Genomic DNA, 18132 nt, shown 5'->3' on the forward strand with positions numbered 1-18132 from the left:
GCTAGATGGTCACTTCGATTAGTACAGGAATTGGTTCCTGTGCTACCGGTTTAGGTTCGAACCTGCGGGGTCACACACATTAGAGGTTCCTTTCTGATCTGATGGCTGATTATGAGTCTTATCTATCTGGGACTCTATGATTGAGAATTATGATTCTCTAATCATGAGTTCCACACATTTTGGGTACCGGGGTCAAAATTTTGAATTTCAAATTTTGAATTTGAAATTTGAACTCTTTGATCAGGGTTTCATATCGATGGTCTCTGATGCCTGATTGCCCATCGGATTTGGACTCAATATTTATGAGAGGTTTAATTAGTGATTTAATCACTAATTAACTCAATTTGATTGAGTAATTATTTTTGGATCAAGTCCAATTGAATTGGATTCAGTTTGGATTGACCCGATTAGGTTAAATGTTGACCTAATCGCTAAGGTGGTTTAGTCCCTGATTTGATCAGAGGTTAGGTTTAGTTAATTCTTGATTTGATTAGGATTTTATTGAGCCTAATTAAGCCTAATTATGTTGGGTTTAATCTGGTCTAATTGTGCTTGACCTATTTTAAACTAGGTTGGCTCAATTTGAATCAAACCACCTTGTTTTAAATTTCCTGCGACACCCAACTTCCTTGCACCCATTTGAATTCACGAGAAGAAACTTCTCGTGAAATTTTTCTCACGCAAAACCCTTCCCCACGCCCTCATTTGTACGCCATATGGATGGATAAAATAATTAGTTAGCCATTCAAATTCAAAGCATGTTTGAATTTGAATGGATAACTTATCACTTACCCTTTCATCCTTATCCATTTTGTGCGCCACATTACTTACACGAGAAAAGGTTTCTCGTGAAACATTTTCCACGCACAAAGAGCCATGCCCCTTATCTTCTCACACCTAAAAGGATAGGGATATGTTGGTTTTCGTTTGAATTCAAATTTGATTTGAATTCAAATGTGTAACCTCTTGTCTTTATCCTCTCACGCGGATAAGACACGTTCAACGTTGTTTTAAAAAAAGGAGAAAGATGGGACGTGCGTAAAAATTTTAAGAGAGAAACTTTGGGGCGTGAGGAAGGCTTCTGCGCAAGGTGAAGGTCCAAAACCTTCCGAGAGAAAAAGAAAGAAAAGAGAGAAAATTGGGCGCAGGGTTTTTGGTGTGTACCCTAGGGTTTCTACCTAGGGTTCGGGAAGTGAGATTGGTGTGCCACGAGTGTCGTGAGTCCACCAAATTTCAGGGAGAGATCCATCAGCCTCTCAAGCAACTGTGTAGATGATTCAGAGCATTCGAGAAGTCGGCACACATCGATCGAAGGAGTTCGATCAACATCTGCCATCAAAAGGGTGAAATCACGAACTAGCATTCGTGAGGAGCTGATCAGACGGGAGCTTCGTGTGGACGATCCGTAGAGGTCAGATATTTATGTGACGGCGACATGACGATCAGAGCCCCCCGACGGTGATCAGATTGCAGTGATCGACTACCCGCAAAAGGTGATGTGTTCTGAACACAGTACTGTAAAATGTTTACTGATTCAAATTTGAATTTCAAATTTAAATACATGCTGTTGTATCATATTTAGATCCTAGTGTAGGGTTAATTAGTATTAATTAATGAGATTAATTAATAATTTCGCTGTAAAATAGTAATTTTGAAAAAGTTTTAAAATTACCATTTTGCCCCTACACTAAATTTTCGCTTCAAATGGTATCAGAGCATAGTTCTAGAATATGATATACATATGCATGCGTAGATTAAGGTGTAATCTATAAGTTTAAATTTGAAATTTAAAATTTAAAATTCAAAATTCAAAAAGATTTAAAATTTGAAATTTGAAATTTGAAATTTGAAATTTGTTAGAAGTTTCAAATTTGAAATTCAAAATTTGAAATTTGAAATTTGGTTGAAATCTCAAATTTGAAATTTGAAATTTGAAATTCAAAATTTAAAATTTGAAATTCAAAATTTAAAATTTGAAATTTGAAATTTGGTTGAAATCTCAAATTTAAAATTCGAAATTTGAAATTTAAAATTCAAAATTCAAAATTTAAAATTCAAAGATTGAAAATTCAAAATTTGAAATTTGGTTGAAATCTCAAATTTAAAATTTAAAATTTAAAATTTAAAATTTAAAATTTAAAATTCAAAATTTAAATTTTGAAATTGATATATTTAGATATACTTGATCCAAGTAGCAAGTAATCTAATTGGGTTGGTTGCCATGGCCGTCCGGTCATAAGAGAAAAGTAGGGTTTAAAGGCCCTCTCTTCCCATTCGATGGGGTCTCCTATGGCGGTAGGGGTGCCGATGCAATTATATCCCATGCCGATGAAGCAGCGAAAGGACTTAATTAAAAAATTTATCTTGAATGTGTTAGATTAGATCTAAAAAAAAATTTATGATTTATTTTGAGTTATTTTCTGTTATGAAATGAGCAATAGAATTGCTGTTTATGAAATGTGCTGATCCGTTTGTGAAATGAGTTAACACATTTGGTGAACAGAAAATAAAATCTTTCAAATTTGAAAATTATTTTCAAAATGCCAAACCCTGACCCATCAGCCCAAGTACTTAATTAAAAGAATTAAGTGTTGTCTAGTAGGTCTAGAATTGTGAATTAAGACCTAAGACAATTGCATAAACTTGTGGGTCAATGGGTTAGATGAATTAGGTCCATAATTGGGTTAGACCTAAGGTTAGTTTAAAAAATGGACTAAATGGAGTAATTGGTCAAATCTAATCAAAAGTTGAATTAGATTAGGTCAAGGATACTCTAGACTCAACTTCAATAGTTGTAGTTGAATGGGTCCATGTCTTTAACTAGACCAAGATGGACTTAATTCATGGCTACGCGGTGGAGCCCTATTTACTAAGTTGATCAAAATTAAAACTAATGAACCGGTTGGTGTCTAAGGTAAGTTCGGCAGTTTTGACCAGTGGTTCTTAAGCGGGAGCTACTCGCATTGATTCGATCATTGATGAGTTAATGACAAATCCCCACCACTGATCTCACTTACCTGGCCAATCTGGTAAGTTAGATTTTGATTAGATCACTTGGTGATTAGAGCTCACCCATGTCATTAGGTAAATCAGTGTGACTGATTTAGGTGCTCCTAATGCCAGCTTTAATTAAATCTTTTTTTAATCTGACTTGGTGAAGTCAGTGGGAGGATTGAAATTGGCTGGATGATTTCTTCTCTACTATTCTTTAATAAAATCCTCAAAATTATTAGGTCCCTAAAATGATTAAGTTATAATGATAACTAAGTCATAGCCTCCCATTAAGTGAGTGATAATGAGTCCATTAGTTCAATGATCATTGGAGGCCCAAAGGCCTGGTGCTCATTGGCTAATGGAATTATTATTCATAATATGATAATTTGATTGAGTCTTTCTGATGGTGGTTAGGTTGGCCGGCCAAAGTCGGGCCTGATCATTTATTGGTCCGATTCACTAAATTAAGTCATGTTAATGGTTGGACCTAACCAGATCTTTTCAGTGGAGGCCAAAGCCTACTGATTAGGTTCTGGGGCAAAATCAATTACTAGAAGTTGTTTAGAGAAACAACTGGTTAAGAACCTACCCATAGATGCACATAGGTTGACCAACCAAAGTTGGGCTCGTGTGTAGTCTGTGTGGATTTCTAGTACCCATTAAGGAATTAAAGTAATTCCTCGAATTGGAGGATGAGGCTACCAGTTCGTAAAAATATTGGAAAAAACTTTAGACTAAAATCCAAGTCTTTAGTATTAATTTATGTACTAATAGAGGTCTCATTTTCCTTTAAGCAGCTATGGCCACTACCCTGTCGCTCCGGTCATTATTAGATAATGACAAGCTCATGGGACCCAATTTCGATAGCTGATATCGAAAATTGAAAATCGTCCTTGAGCATGAGCGGATCCTTTATGTAGTAACGGATCCAGCACCTGAGGAGCCAGCTCCGAACGCTAGTAAGGCGATCCGAGATACTTACTTGAAGTGGCTCAATGACCACACCACCGTTCGATGTATTATGCTGGCAGCAATGAATGACGAGTTCAGCCGAAGGTTTGAGAACGCCCAGCCACAGGAGATGCTTCAAATGTTGAACGACTCCTTTGGCACGTCTGACGACGTTGAAAGGCACAAAACTAGTTGTGCCATTTTCAATGCTCGGATGAGGGATGGGGCCTCAGTCACTGATCATGTACTGTACATGATCGAGATGATTGAGCGCCTAAGCAAATTGGGCTTTCCTCTACACGAGCAGCTCGGTAAGGATGCGATCCTTAATTCCTTGCCCAAGTCCTTCCTCCCATTCCTTACTCATTTTCGAATGACAAAGCCTGCAGTAAACTACCACGGATTGTTGGGGTTGCTGCAGAACTTTGAGAAGGATCACCAACTCCATAAGGAGTCGGTGAATGTAGTGGGAGGGTCTTCTTCCCGTCGTCAACCCTTTGGGAAGGGGAAGAAGAACAAGAAGAAGAAAAATAAGAAAGTACAATCTCATGCTGGGACAGTAGCACGGGGTCAGACCAAGAAGCGCAAGCATGACCAGAGCCAGGTGGAGTGCTTCTTTTGCAAGAAGCACGGGCATTGGAAGAGGAACTGTCCTCAATACATTGCCTCCCTAGACCCGAACAGGCCAAAGAAGAAGCAAGGTAATTATATGATAACTCTTTGCAACTTTTCGATTTGTGATACTACTGCCTGGGTATTGGATACCGGAAGCCCTTATCATATTTGTAATTCGATGCAGGGTCTGCAGATCAGTAGGAGATTTGATGAAGGCGAGAGGTTCCTGAATGTTGGAGATGGAAGCAAAGTTCTAGTTCTAGCTTTAGGAATCATGAGTCTTGTAATCAATTCTCGTAATGTAATTCTGAGTGAATATCACTATTGTCCAAGTTTTTTATTAATATTATTTCTGTAGGCCTTTTGGCCATGTACGGTTATGATTTTTTAATAAAAAGAAATATTTGCAATATCATTTTGAATGGTGTTACAATATTTGTTAGACAATTAAATAATGGAATTTACTTACTATCACAGCCTGTTAATGTGGTTCAAAAATTCGATAAACGCTCTAGAATAGATAATGTGTCAGAAGTCTACCTTTGGCACTGTAGGCTAGGTCATATCAATAAGAACAGGATAAATAGGTTGGCTCAAGAAGGAATTCTTGAAGTTAGTGATTGTGAATCACTTCCAACCTGTGAGTCCTGTCTTCTTGGGAAGATGACCAAGTCACCTTTTACTGGAAAAGGTGAGCGAGCCAGTGAACTCTTAGGTCTGGTACATTCTGATGTATGTGGACCCATGAGCTCAAGTGCAAGAGGTGGATTTTTCTACTTCATAACCTTCACAGACGACCTATCTAGGTATGGGTATGTCTATTTAATGAAGCATAAGTCGGAATCATTTGAAATGTTCAAACTATTCCGAAATGAGGTAGAAAAACAAACTGGAAAGTGTATTAAAACTCTTCGATCTGATCGAGGAGGTGAATACCTTTCCAATGAGTTTCTGATGTATCTAGGGGAGAATGGGATTCTCTCTCAGTGGACTCCTCCTGGAACACCATAGCATAATGGTGTGTCTGAAAGGAGGAATCGGACCCTGTTAGACATGGTTCGATCCATGATGGGGTTTGCTGGTCTGCCGATCTCCCTCTGGAGATATGCGCTTGAATCGGCTTGTTACCTTCTAAATAGAGTTCCGAGTAAGTCTGTAGCCAAAACGCCATATGAGATATGGATAGGACGTAAGCCAGTACTCTCGCACCTTAGGGTTTGGGGGTGTCCGGCTTATGTTAAACGTTTAATTACAGACAAGCATGGACCTAGGTCTGACAAGTGTAATTTTATAGGGTACCCAAAAGAGACCAAAGGGTATTATTTCTACCTTGCTGATGAGCAAAAGGTGTTTGTCAGCCTTAAGGTAATCCTTTTAGAAAAGAGTTCCTTAGTGAAGGAACTGTTGCCTCTAAAGTCGAATTTGACGAAGTTCGACAGGTGGAAAAACCGACACATGTTACTGAACCTGAACCGGAATTTGATTAGATCAGATCCGGAGCCCATTGATTATGCACCCTTAAGGCGGTCTGGTAGAGTACCACATCAACCGGACAGATACTATAGGTTTCTTGGTCCGGGATGGTGATCCTGTTGAACTTGATGAAAATGATGAGGATCCGATCACCTACATGGATGCAATGCAGAGACCTGACTCTAGAAATGGCTAGAGGCCATGAAATCCGAAATGGAGTCCATGAAGGTCAACGATGTGTGGACATTGGTTGACCCACCCGAAGGAGTAAAACCCATAGGATGTAAGTGGGTCTTCAAAAGGAAGAGGGTGCAGACGGAAAGGTGGAGACCTATAAAGCCCTCTGGTTGCCAAGGAATTCGTCAACTTATGGTATAGACTATGACGAGACTTTTCTCCTGTGGCAATGCTCAAATCCATTCGGATTATGCTTGCGATAGCTGCCCATCTGGACTATAAAATCTGGCAGATGGATGTGAAGACAGCTTTCCTAAACGGAGAGTGGACGAAGAGGTGTATATGATACAACCTGAAGGGTTCACATCCACAGATGAGTCAAGGTGTGCAAGCTACAGAGGTCCATTTATGGACTTAAGCAGGCATCTCGGAGTTGGAACATACGTTTTGATAGGACGATCAAAACGTATGGCTTCGTTAAGAACGGAGAAGAGCCCTGCATTTATAAGTGGGCTAATGGTCCAGTAGTAGTATTTCTTGTATTGTATGTGGATGACATTCTCTTAATCGGGAATGATGTCCCTGCATTACAGGGAATAAAGATTTGGCTATCGTCACAGTTCTCCATGAAGGATCTGGGAGAAGCTTCCTACATCCTAGGGATGAGGATCTATAGGGATAGATCCAAAAAGTTGCTTGGCTTATCCCAGTCCACGTACATTGATACTATGCTGAAAAGGTTCAGCATGGAAAATTCCAAGAAAGGCTATCTACCGATAGGCCATGGAATTTCTCTCTCGAAGAGGGATTGTCCGACAACACCTCAAGAGAGAGAGCGTATGGGTAGGATTCCATATGCTTCGCAGTGGGATCTATCATGTACGCCATGACATGTACACGACCAGATGTGGCATACTCACTAGGGGTAGTGAGTAGATACCAATCTGATCCAGGAGAGAATCACTGGAAGGTTGTTAAAACCATCCTGAAGTATTTAAGAAATACTAAGGACCAGTGGCTTATATATGGTGAATCGGACTTGAGACTTATAGGGTTTACAGACTCTAGTTTCCAGTCTGATCGCGATGATAGCAAGAGTGTGTCAGGATTTATTTTTACCCTTAATGGTGGGGCTGTCTGCTGGAAGAGTTCCAAGCAGCACACTGTGGCTGATTCAGTATGCGAGGCGGAGTATATTGCTGCATCAGATGCTGCCAAAGAAGCGGTGTGGCTGAGAAAATTCATCATCGAGCTCGGAGTAGCACCCTCCCTTGTTGGTCCAGTTCTGCTCTACTGCGACAGCTCTGGAGCCATTGCTCAGGCGAAGGAACCAAAGGCACACCAGCGGACGAAGCATATTCTGCGCCGCTACCATCTCATCCGGGAGATCGTGGATCGAGGTGACGTCGACCTTCAGAAGATCGACGGGAAGGAGAACCTGGCCGACCCATTCACTAAAGCCATTGCGGTGAAGGAGTTCAACGACTACAAGTCGAAGATGGGTATTAGATACTGCACCGATAGGCTTTAGGCCAAGTGGGAGATTGTTGGAATAGTGTCCCAAAGCCAATCGTCAGCCTGTTGACGGTTGTGCTCCTTTTGTATTAGTACATGAATTATAAATAAATAAAAATTATTTTGATATTTTTTCATCACAAATGTTTCATCTTCTAATGAACTCCTGTGTTGTGGTGAAGTCCTTAGGACTATTTAGACTCGACAAAGGAGGATTTGTCGCTTAGTCCTTAAACATGTTCGCGACCAAATGATACGTTGTTACCAAGGACGACAACGTTTATCGAGCATAGGTCGTTGTGTGCCATATGGGTTGGTTGTCCTCATAACCAAAGAGTGTGGAGACACTGGTATGGCATACAGGTGAGATGTAATGGTACATCTGCACTGAACGTGACCAACTCCGGAGCTATTTCTGCTGTCAAGATTTGCTCCGATGGGATATGGTATAAATGTCCCTCCGACCTGAGACCGCCACGGTGACTTGCAAGCAACTCACTGCACTTAGGCACTGGACTACCTGAATTTCTAATTCAGTGACGGAAGGTTGCTGGGTGTAGTCAAGTACTTGACTTGTCGGTGCGTGTGTCAAGATGGGATTGACCACTCCAGTTTAGGAGCTGTGTACAGTCGTGTTTCAATTTAGCAAAACCTTGGCCAGGGTAGTCCTAGTGAGGAGTCACAGGACTAATTGAGTTGAGCACGATTCGGATGATATCATCAGGGTTGACAGTTTAACCCTGAGTCGTCCTAAACACAGGGGTCAAAAGGGATGAATTATACGGTAACCATATTCACGTAGGTTCTGAATGTTGCGATTGTGATTATTCGACCTATCCGATCGTCGGGTACCATTGCTAGATGGTCACTTCGATTAGTACAGGAATTGGTTCCTGTGCTACCGGTTTAGGTTCGAACCTGCGGGGTCACACACATTAGAGGTTCCTTTCTGATCTGATGGCTGATTATGAGTCTTATCTATCTGGGACTCTATGATTGAGAATTAGGATTCTCTAATCATGAGTTCCACACATTTTGGGTACCGGGGTCAAAATTTTGAATTTCAAATTTTGAATTTGAAATTTGAACTCTTTGATCAGGGTTTCATATCGATGGTCTCTGATGCCTGATTGCCCATCGGATTTGGACTCAATATTTATGAGAGGTTTAATTAGTGATTTAATCACTAATTAACTCAATTTGATTGAGTAATTATTTTTGGATCAAGTCCAATTGAATTGGATTCAGTTTGGATTGACCCGATTAGGTTAAATGTTGACCTAATCGCTAAGGTGGTTTAGTCCCTGATTTGATCAGGGTTAGGTTTAGTTAATTCTGATTTGATTAGGATTTTATTGAGCCTAATTAAGCCTAATTATGTTGGGTTTAATCTGGTCTAATTGTGCTTAACCTATTTTAAACTAGGTTGGCTCAATTTGAATCAAACCACCTTGTTTTAAATTCCCTGCGACACCCAACTTCCTTGCACCCATTTGAATTCACGAGAAGAAACTTCTCGTGAAATTTTTCTCACGCAAAACCCTTCCCCACGCCCTCATTTGTGCGCCATATGGATGGATAAAATAATTAGTTAGCCATTCAAATTCAAAGCATGTTTGAATTTGAATGGATAACTTATCACTTGCCCTTTCATCCTTATCCATTTTGTGCGCCACATTACTTACACGAGAAAAGGTTTCTCGTGAAACATTTTCCACGCACAAAGAGCCACGCCCCTTCTCTTCTCACGCCCAAAAGGATAGGGATAAGTTGGTTTTCGTTTGAATTCAAATTTGATTTGAATTCAAATGTGTAACCTCTTGTCTTTATCCTCTCACGCGGATAAGACACGTTCGACGTTGTTTTAAAAAGAGGAGAAAGGTGGGACGTGCGTAAAATTTTAGGAGAGAAACTTTGGGGCGTGAGGAAGGCTTCTGCGCAAGGTGAAGGTCCAAAACCTTCCGAGAGAAAAAGAAAGAAAAGAGAGAAAATTGGGCGCAGGGTTTTTGGTGTGTACCCTAGGGTTTCTACCTAGGGTTCGGGAAGTGAGATTGGTGTGCCACGAGTGTCGTGAGTCCACCAAATTTTAGGAGAGATCCATCAGCCTCTCAAGCAACTGTGCAGATGATCAGAGCATCCGAGAAGTCGGCACACATCGATCGAAGGAGTTCGATCAACATCTGCCATCAAAAGGGTGAAATCACGAACTAGCATTCGTGAGGAGCTGATCAGACGGGAGCTTCGTGTGGACGATCCGCAGAGGCCAGATATTTGTGTGGCTGTGACGTGATGATCAGAGCCCCCCGACGGTGATCAGATTGCGGTGATCGACTACCCGCAAAAGGTGATGTGTTCTGAACACAGTACTGTAAAACGTTTACTGATTCAAATTTGAATTTCAAATTTAAATGCATGCTGTTGTATCATATTTAGATCCTAGTGTAGGGTTAATTAGTATTAATTAATGAGATTAATTAATAATTCTCTGTAAAATAGTAATTTTGAAAAAGTTTTAAAATTACCATTTTGCCCCTGCACTAAATTTTCGCTTCAAATGGTATCAGAGCATGGTTCTAGAATATGATATACATATGCATGCGTAGATTAAGGTGTAATCTATAAGTTTAAATTTGAAATTCAAAATTTAAAATTCAAATTCAAAAAGATTTGAAATTTGAAATTTGAAATTTGAAATTTGTTAGAAGTTTCAAATTTGAAATTCAAAATTTGAAATTTGAAATTTGGTTGAAATCTCAAATTTGAAATTTGAAATTTGAAATTCAAAATTCAAAATTCAAAATTTAAATTTGAAATTTGGTTGAAATCTCAAATTTGAAATTGAAATTTGAAATTTGAAATTCAAAATTCAAAATTTAAAATTCAAAGATTGGAAATTCGAAATTTGAAATTTGGTTGAAATCTCAAATTTAAAATTTAAAATTTAAATTTAAATTTGAAATTCAAAATTTAAATTTTGAAATTGGTATATTTAGATATACTTGATCCAAGTAGCAAGTAATCTAATTGGGTTGGTTGCCATGGCCGTCCGGTCATAGGAGAAAAGTAGGGTTTAAAGGCCCTCTCTTCCATTCGATGGGGTCTCCTATGGCGGTAGGGGTGCCGATGCAATTATATCCCATGCCGATGAAGCAGCGAAAGGACTTAATTAAGAAATTTATCATGAATGTGTTAGATTAGATCTAAAAGAAAATTTATGATTTATTTTGAGTTATTTTCTGTTATGAAATGAGCAATAGAATTGCTGTTTATGAAATGTGCTGACCCGTTTGTGAAATGAGTTAACACATTTGGTGAACAGAAAATAAAATCTTTCAAATTTGAAAATTATTTTCAAAATGCCAAACCCTGACCCATCAGCCCAAGTACTTAATTAAAAGAATTAAGTGTTGTCTAGTAGGTCTAGAATTGTGAATTAAGACCTAAGACAATTGCATAAACTTGTGGGTCAATGGGTTAGATGAATTAGGTCCATAATTGGGTTAGACCTAAGGTTAGTTTAAAAAATAGACTAAATGGAGTAATTGGTCAAATCTAATCAAAAGTTGAATTAGATTAGGTCAAGGATACTCTAGACTCAACTTCAATAGTTGTAGTTGAATGGGTCCATGTCTTTAACTAGACCAAGATGGACTTAATTCATGGCTACGCGGTGGAGCCCTATTTACTAAGTTGATCAAAATTAAAACTAATGAACCGGTTGGTGTCTAAGGTAAGTTCGGCAGTTTTGACCAGTGGTTCTTAAGCGGGAGCTACTCGCATTGATTCGATCATTGACGAGTTAATGGCAAATCCCCACCACTGATCTCACTTACCTGGCCAATCTGGTAAGTTAGATTTTGATTAGATCACTTGGTGATTAGAGCTCACCCATGTCATTAGGTAAATCAGTGTGACTGATTTAGGTGCTCCTAATGCCAGCTTTAATTAAATCTTTTTTTAATCTGACTTGGTGAAGTCAGTGGGAGGATTGAAATTGGCTGGATGATTTCTTCTCTACTATTCTTTAATAAAATCCTCAAAATTATTAGGTCCCTAAAATGATTAAGTTATAATGATAACTAAGTCATAGCCTCCCATTAAGTGAGTGATAATGAGTCCATTAGTTCAATGATCATTGGAGGCCCAAAGGCCTGGTGCTCATTGGCTAATGGAATTATTATTCATAATATGATAATTTGATTGAGTCTTTCTGATGGTGGTTAGGTTGGCCGGCCAAAGTCGGGCCTGATCATTTATTGGTCCGATTCACTAAATTAAGTCATGTTAATGGTTGGACCTAACCAGATCTTTTCAGTGGAGGCCAAAGCCTACTGATTAGGTTCTGGGGCAAAATCAATTACTAGAAGTTGTTTAGAGAAACAACTGGTTAAGAACCTACCCATAGATGCACATGGGTTGACCAACCAAAGTTGGGCTCGTGTGTAGTCTGTGTGGATTCTAGTACCCATTAAGGAATTAAAGTAATTCCTCGAATTGGAGGATGAGGCTACCAGTTCGTAAAAATATTGGAAAAAACTTTAGACTAAAATCCAAGTCTTTAGTATTAATTTATGTACTAATAGAGGTCTCGTTTTCCTTTAAGCAGCTATGGCCACTACCCTGTCGCTCCGGTCATTATTAGATAATGACAAGCTCATGGGACCCAATTTCGATAGCTGGTATCGAAAATTGAAAATCGTCCTTGAGCATGAGCGGATCCTTTATGTAGTAACGGATCCAGCACCTGAGGAGCCAGCTCCGAACGCTAGTAAGGCGATCCGAGATACTTACTTGAAGTGGCTCAATGACCGCACCACCGTTCGATGTATTATGCTGGCAGCAATGAATGACGAGTTCAGCCGAAGGTTTGAGAACGCCCAGCCACAGGAGATGCTTCAAATGTTGAACGACTCCTTTGGCACGCCTGACGACGTTGAAAGGCACAAAACTAGTTGTGCCATTTTCAATGCTCGGATGAGGGATGGGGCCTCAGTCACTGATCATGTACTGTACATGATCGAGATGATTGAGCGCCTAAGCAAATTGGGCTTTCCTCTGCACGAGCAGCTCGGTAAGGATGCGATCCTTAATTCCTTGCCCAAGTCCTTCCTCCCATTCCTTACTCATTTTCGAATGACAAAGCCTGCAGTAAACTACCACGGATTGTTGGGGTTGCTGCAGAACTTTGAGAAGGATCACCAACTCCATAAGGAGTCGGTGAATGTAGTGGGAGGGTCTTCTTCTCGTCGTCAACCCTTTGGGAAGGGGAAGAAGAACAAGAAGAAGAAAAATAAGAAGGTGCAATCTCATGCTGGGACAGTAGCACGGGGTCAGACCAAGAAGCGCAAGCACGACCAGAGCCAGGCGGAGTGCTTCTTTTGCAAGAAGCACGGGCATTGGAAGAGGAACTGTCCTCAATACATTGCCTCCCTGGACCCGAACAGGCCAAAGAAGAAGCAAGGTAATTATATGATAACTCCTTGCAACTTTTCGATTTGTGATACTACTGCCTGGGTATTGGATACCGGAAGCCCTTATCATATTTGTAATTCGATGCAGGGTCTGCAGGTCAGTAGGAGATTTGATGAAGGCGAGAGGTTCCTGAATGTTGGAGATGGAAGCAAAGTTCCAGTTCTAGCTTTAGGAATCATGAGTCTTGTAATCAATTCTCGTAATGTAATTCTGAGTGAATGTCACTATTGTCCAAGTTTTTTATTAAATATTATTTCTGTAGGCCTTTTGGCCATGTACGGTTATGATTTTTTAATAAAAAAAATATTTGCAATATCATTTTGAATGGTGTTACAATATTTGTTGGACAATTAAATAATAGAATTTACTTACTATCACAGCCTGTTAATGTGGTTCAAAAATTCGATAAACGCTCTAGAATAGATAATGTGTCAGAAGTCTACCTTTGGCACTGTAGGCTAGGTCATATCAATAAGAACAGGATAAACAGGTTGGCTCAAGAAGGAATTCTTGAAGTTAGTGATTGTGAATCACTTCCAACCTGTGAGTCCTGTCTTCTTGGGAAGATGACCAAGTCACCTTTTACTGGAAAAGGTGAGCGAGCCAGTGAACTCTTAGGTCTGGTACATTCTGATGTATGTGGACCCATGAGCTCAAGTGCAAGAGGTGGATTTTTCTACTTCATAACCTTCACAGACGACCTATCTAGGTATGGGTATGTCTATTTAATGAAGCATAAGTCGGAATCATTTGAAATGTTCAAACTATTCCGAAATGAGGTAGAAAAATAAACTGGAAAGTGTATTAAAACTCTTCGATCTGATCGAGGAGGTGAATACCTTTCCAATGAGTTTCTGACGTATCTAGGGGAGAATGGGATTCTCTCTCAGTGGACTCCTCCTGGAACACCACAGCATAATGGTGTGTCTGAAAGGAGGAATCGGACCCTGTTAGACATGGTTCGATCCATGATGGGGTTTGCTGGTCTGCCGATCTCCCTCTGGGGATATGCGCTCGAATCGGCTTGTTACCTTCTAAATAGAGTTCCGAGTAAGTCTGTAGCCAAAACGCCATATGAGATATGGATAGGACGTAAGCCAGTACTCTCGCACCTTAGGGTTTGGGGGTGTCCGGCTTATGTTAAACGTTTAATTACAGACAAGCTTGGACCTAGGTCTGACAAGTGTAATTTTATAGGGTACCCAAAAGAGACCAAAGGGTATTATTTCTACCTTGCTGATGAGCAAAAGGTGTTTGTCAGCCTTAAGGCAATCTTTTTAGAAAAGGAGTTCCTTAGTGAAGGAACTGTTGCCTCTAAAGTCGAACTTGACGAAGTTCGACAGGTGGAAAAACCGACACATGTTACTGAACCTGAACCGATTTGATTAGATCAGATCCGGAGCCCATTGATTATGCACCCTTAAGGCGGTCTGGTAGAGTACCACATCAACCGGACAGATACTATGGTTTCTTGGTCCGGGATGGTGATCCTGTCGAACTTGATGAAAACGATGAGGATCCGATCACCTACATGGATGCAATGCAGAGACCTGACTCTGAGAAATGGCTAGAGGCCATGAAATCCGAAATGGAGTCCATGAAGGTCAACGATGTGTGGACATTGGTTGACCCACCCGAAGGAGTAAAACCCATAGGGTGTAAGTGGGTCTTCAAAAGGAAGAGGGCGCAGACGGAAAGGTGGAGACCTATAAAGCCCGTCTGGTTGCCAAGGGATATCGTCAACGTTATGGTATAGACTATGACGAGACTTTTCTCCTGTGGCAATGCTCAAATCCATTCGGATTATGCTTGCGATAGCTGCCCATCTGGACTATGAAATCTGGCAGATGGATGTGAAGACAGCTTTCCTAAACGGAGAGCTGGACGAAGAGGTGTATATGATACAACCTGAAGGGTTCACATCCACAGATGAGTCTAAGGTGTGCAAGCTACAGAGGTCCATTTATGGACTTAAGCAGGCATCTCGGAGTTGGAACATACGTTTTGATAGGACGATCAAAACGTATGGCTTCGTTAAGAACGGAGAAGAGCCCTGCATTTATAAGTGGGCTAATGGTCCAGTAGTAGTATTTCTTGTATTGTATGTGGATGACATTCTCTTAATCGGGAATGATGTCCCTGCATTACAGGGAATAAAGATTTGGCTATCGTCACAGTTCTCCATGAAGGATCTGGGAGAAGCTTCCTACATCCTAGGGATGAGGATCTATAGGGATAGATCCAAAAAGTTGCTTGGCTTATCCCAGTCCACGTACATTGATACTATGCTGAAAAGGTTCAGCATGGAAAATTCCAAGAAAGGCTATCTACCGATAGGCCATGGAATTTCTCTCTCGAAGAGGGATTGTCCGACAACACCTCAAGAGAGAGAGCGTATGGGTAGGATTCCATATGCTTCGCAGTGGGATCTATCATGTACGCCATGACATGTACACGACCAGATGTGGCATACTCACTAGGGGTAGTGAGTAGATACCAATCTGATCCAGGAGAGAATCACTGGAAGGTTGTTAAAACCATCCTGAAGTATTTAAGAAATACTAAGGACCAGTGGCTTATATATGGTGAATCGGACTTGAGACTTATAGGGTTTACAGACTCTAGTTTCCAGTCTGATCGCGATGATAGCAAGAGTGTGTCAGGATTTATTTTTACCCTTAATGGTGGGGCTGTCTGCTGGAAGAGTTCCAAGCAGCACACTGTGGCTGATTCAGTATGCGAGGCGGAGTATATTGCTGCATCAGATGCTGCCAAAGAAGTGGTGTGGCTGAGGAAATTCATCACCGAGCTCGGAGTAGCACCCTCCCTTGTTGGTCCAGTTCTGCTCTACTGCGACAGCTCTGGAGCCATTGCTCAGGCGAAGGAACCAAAGGCACACCAGCGGACGAAGCATATTCTGCGCCGCTACCATCTCATCCGGGAGATCGTGGATCGAGGTGACGTCGACCTTCAGAAGATCGACGGAAAGGAGAACCTGGCCGACCCATTCACTAAAGCCATTGCGGTGAAGGAGTTCAACGACTACAAGTCGAAGATGGTATTAGATACTGCACCGATAGGCTTTAGGCCAAGTGGAGATTGTTGGAATAGTGTCCCAAAGCCAATCGTCAGCCTGTTGACGGTTGTGCTCCTTTTGTATTAGTACATGAATTATAAATAAATAAAAATTATTTTGGTATTTTTTCATCACAAATGTTTCATCTTCTAATGAACTCCTGTGTTGTGGTGAAGTCCTTAGGACTATTTAGACTCGACAAAGGAGGATTTGTCGCTTAGTCCTTAAACATGTTCGCGACCAAATGATACGTTGTTACCAAGGACGACAACTTTATCGAGCATAGGTCGTTGTGTGCCATATGGGTTGGTTGTCCTCATAACCAAAGAGTGTGGAGACACTGGTATGGCATACAGGTGAGATGTAATGGTACATCTGCACTGAACGTGACCAACTCCGGAGCTATTCTGCTGTCAAGATTTGCTCCGATGGATATGGTATAAATGTCCCTCCGACCTGAGACCGCCACGGTGACTTGCAAGCAACTCACTGCACTTAGGCACTGGACTACCTGAATTTCTAATTCAGTGACGGAAGGTTGCTGGGTGTAGTCAAGTACTTGACTTGTCGGTGCGTGTGTCAAGATGGGATTGACCACTCCAGTTTAGGAGCTGTGTACAGTCGTGTTTCAATTTAGCAAAACCTTGGCCAGGGTAGTCCTAGTGAGGAGTCACAGGACTAATTGAGTTGAGCACGATTCGGATGATATCATCAGGGTTGACAGTTTAACCCTGAGTCGTCCTAAAACACAGGGGTCAAAAGGGATGAATTATACGGTAACCATATTCACGTAGGTTCTGAATGTTGCGATTGTGATTATTCGACCTATCCGATCGTCGGGTACCATTGCTAGATGGTCACTTCGATTAGTACAGGAATTGGTTCCTGTGCTACCGGTTTAGGTTCGAACCTGCGGGGTCACACACATTAGAGGTTCCTTTCTGATCTGATGGCTGATTATGAGTCTTATCTATCTGGACTCTATGATTGAGAATTAGGATTCTCTAATCATGAGTTCCACACATTTTGGGTACCGGGTCAAAATTTTGAATTTCAAATTTTGAATTTGAAATTTGAACTCTTTGATCAGGGTTTCATATCGATGGTCTCTGATGCCTGATTGCCCATCGGATTTGGACTCAATATTTATGAGAGGTTTAATTAGTGATTTAATCACTAATTAACTCAATTTGATTGAGTAATTATTTTTGGATCAAGTCCAATTGAATTGGATTCAGTTTGGATTGACCCGATTAGGTTAAATGTTGACCTAATCGCTAAGGTGGTTTAGTCCCTGATTTGATCAGGGTTAGGTTTAGTTAATTCCTGATTTGATTAGGATTTTATTGAGCCTAATTAAGCCTAATTATGTTGGGTTTAATCTGGGTCTAATTGTGCTTGACCTATTTTAAAACTAGGTTGGCTCAATTTGAATCAAACCACCTTGTTTTTAAATTTCCTGCGACACCCAACTTCCTTGCACCCATTTGAATTCACGAGAAGAAACTTCTCGTGAAATTTTTCTCACGCAAAACCCTTCCCCACGCCCTCATTTGTGCCGCCATATGGATGGATAAAATAATTAGTTAGCCATTCAAATTCAAAGCATGTTTGAATTTGAATGGATAACTTATCACTTGCCCTTTCATCCTTATCATTTTGTGCGCCACATTACTTACACGAGAAAAGTTTCTCATGAAACATTTTCCACGCACAAAGAGCCACGCCCCTTTCTCTTCTCACCCAAAAGGATAGGGATAAGTTGGTTTTCGTTTGAATTCAAATTTGATTTGAATTCAAATGGTAACCTCTTTCTTTATCCTCTCACGCGGATAAGACACGTCGACGTTTTTAAAAGA

This window comes from Elaeis guineensis, chromosome 13 (genome assembly GCF_000442705.2).
Source record: "Elaeis guineensis isolate ETL-2024a chromosome 13, EG11, whole genome shotgun sequence".
Lineage (NCBI taxonomy): Eukaryota > Viridiplantae > Streptophyta > Magnoliopsida > Arecales > Arecaceae > Elaeis > Elaeis guineensis.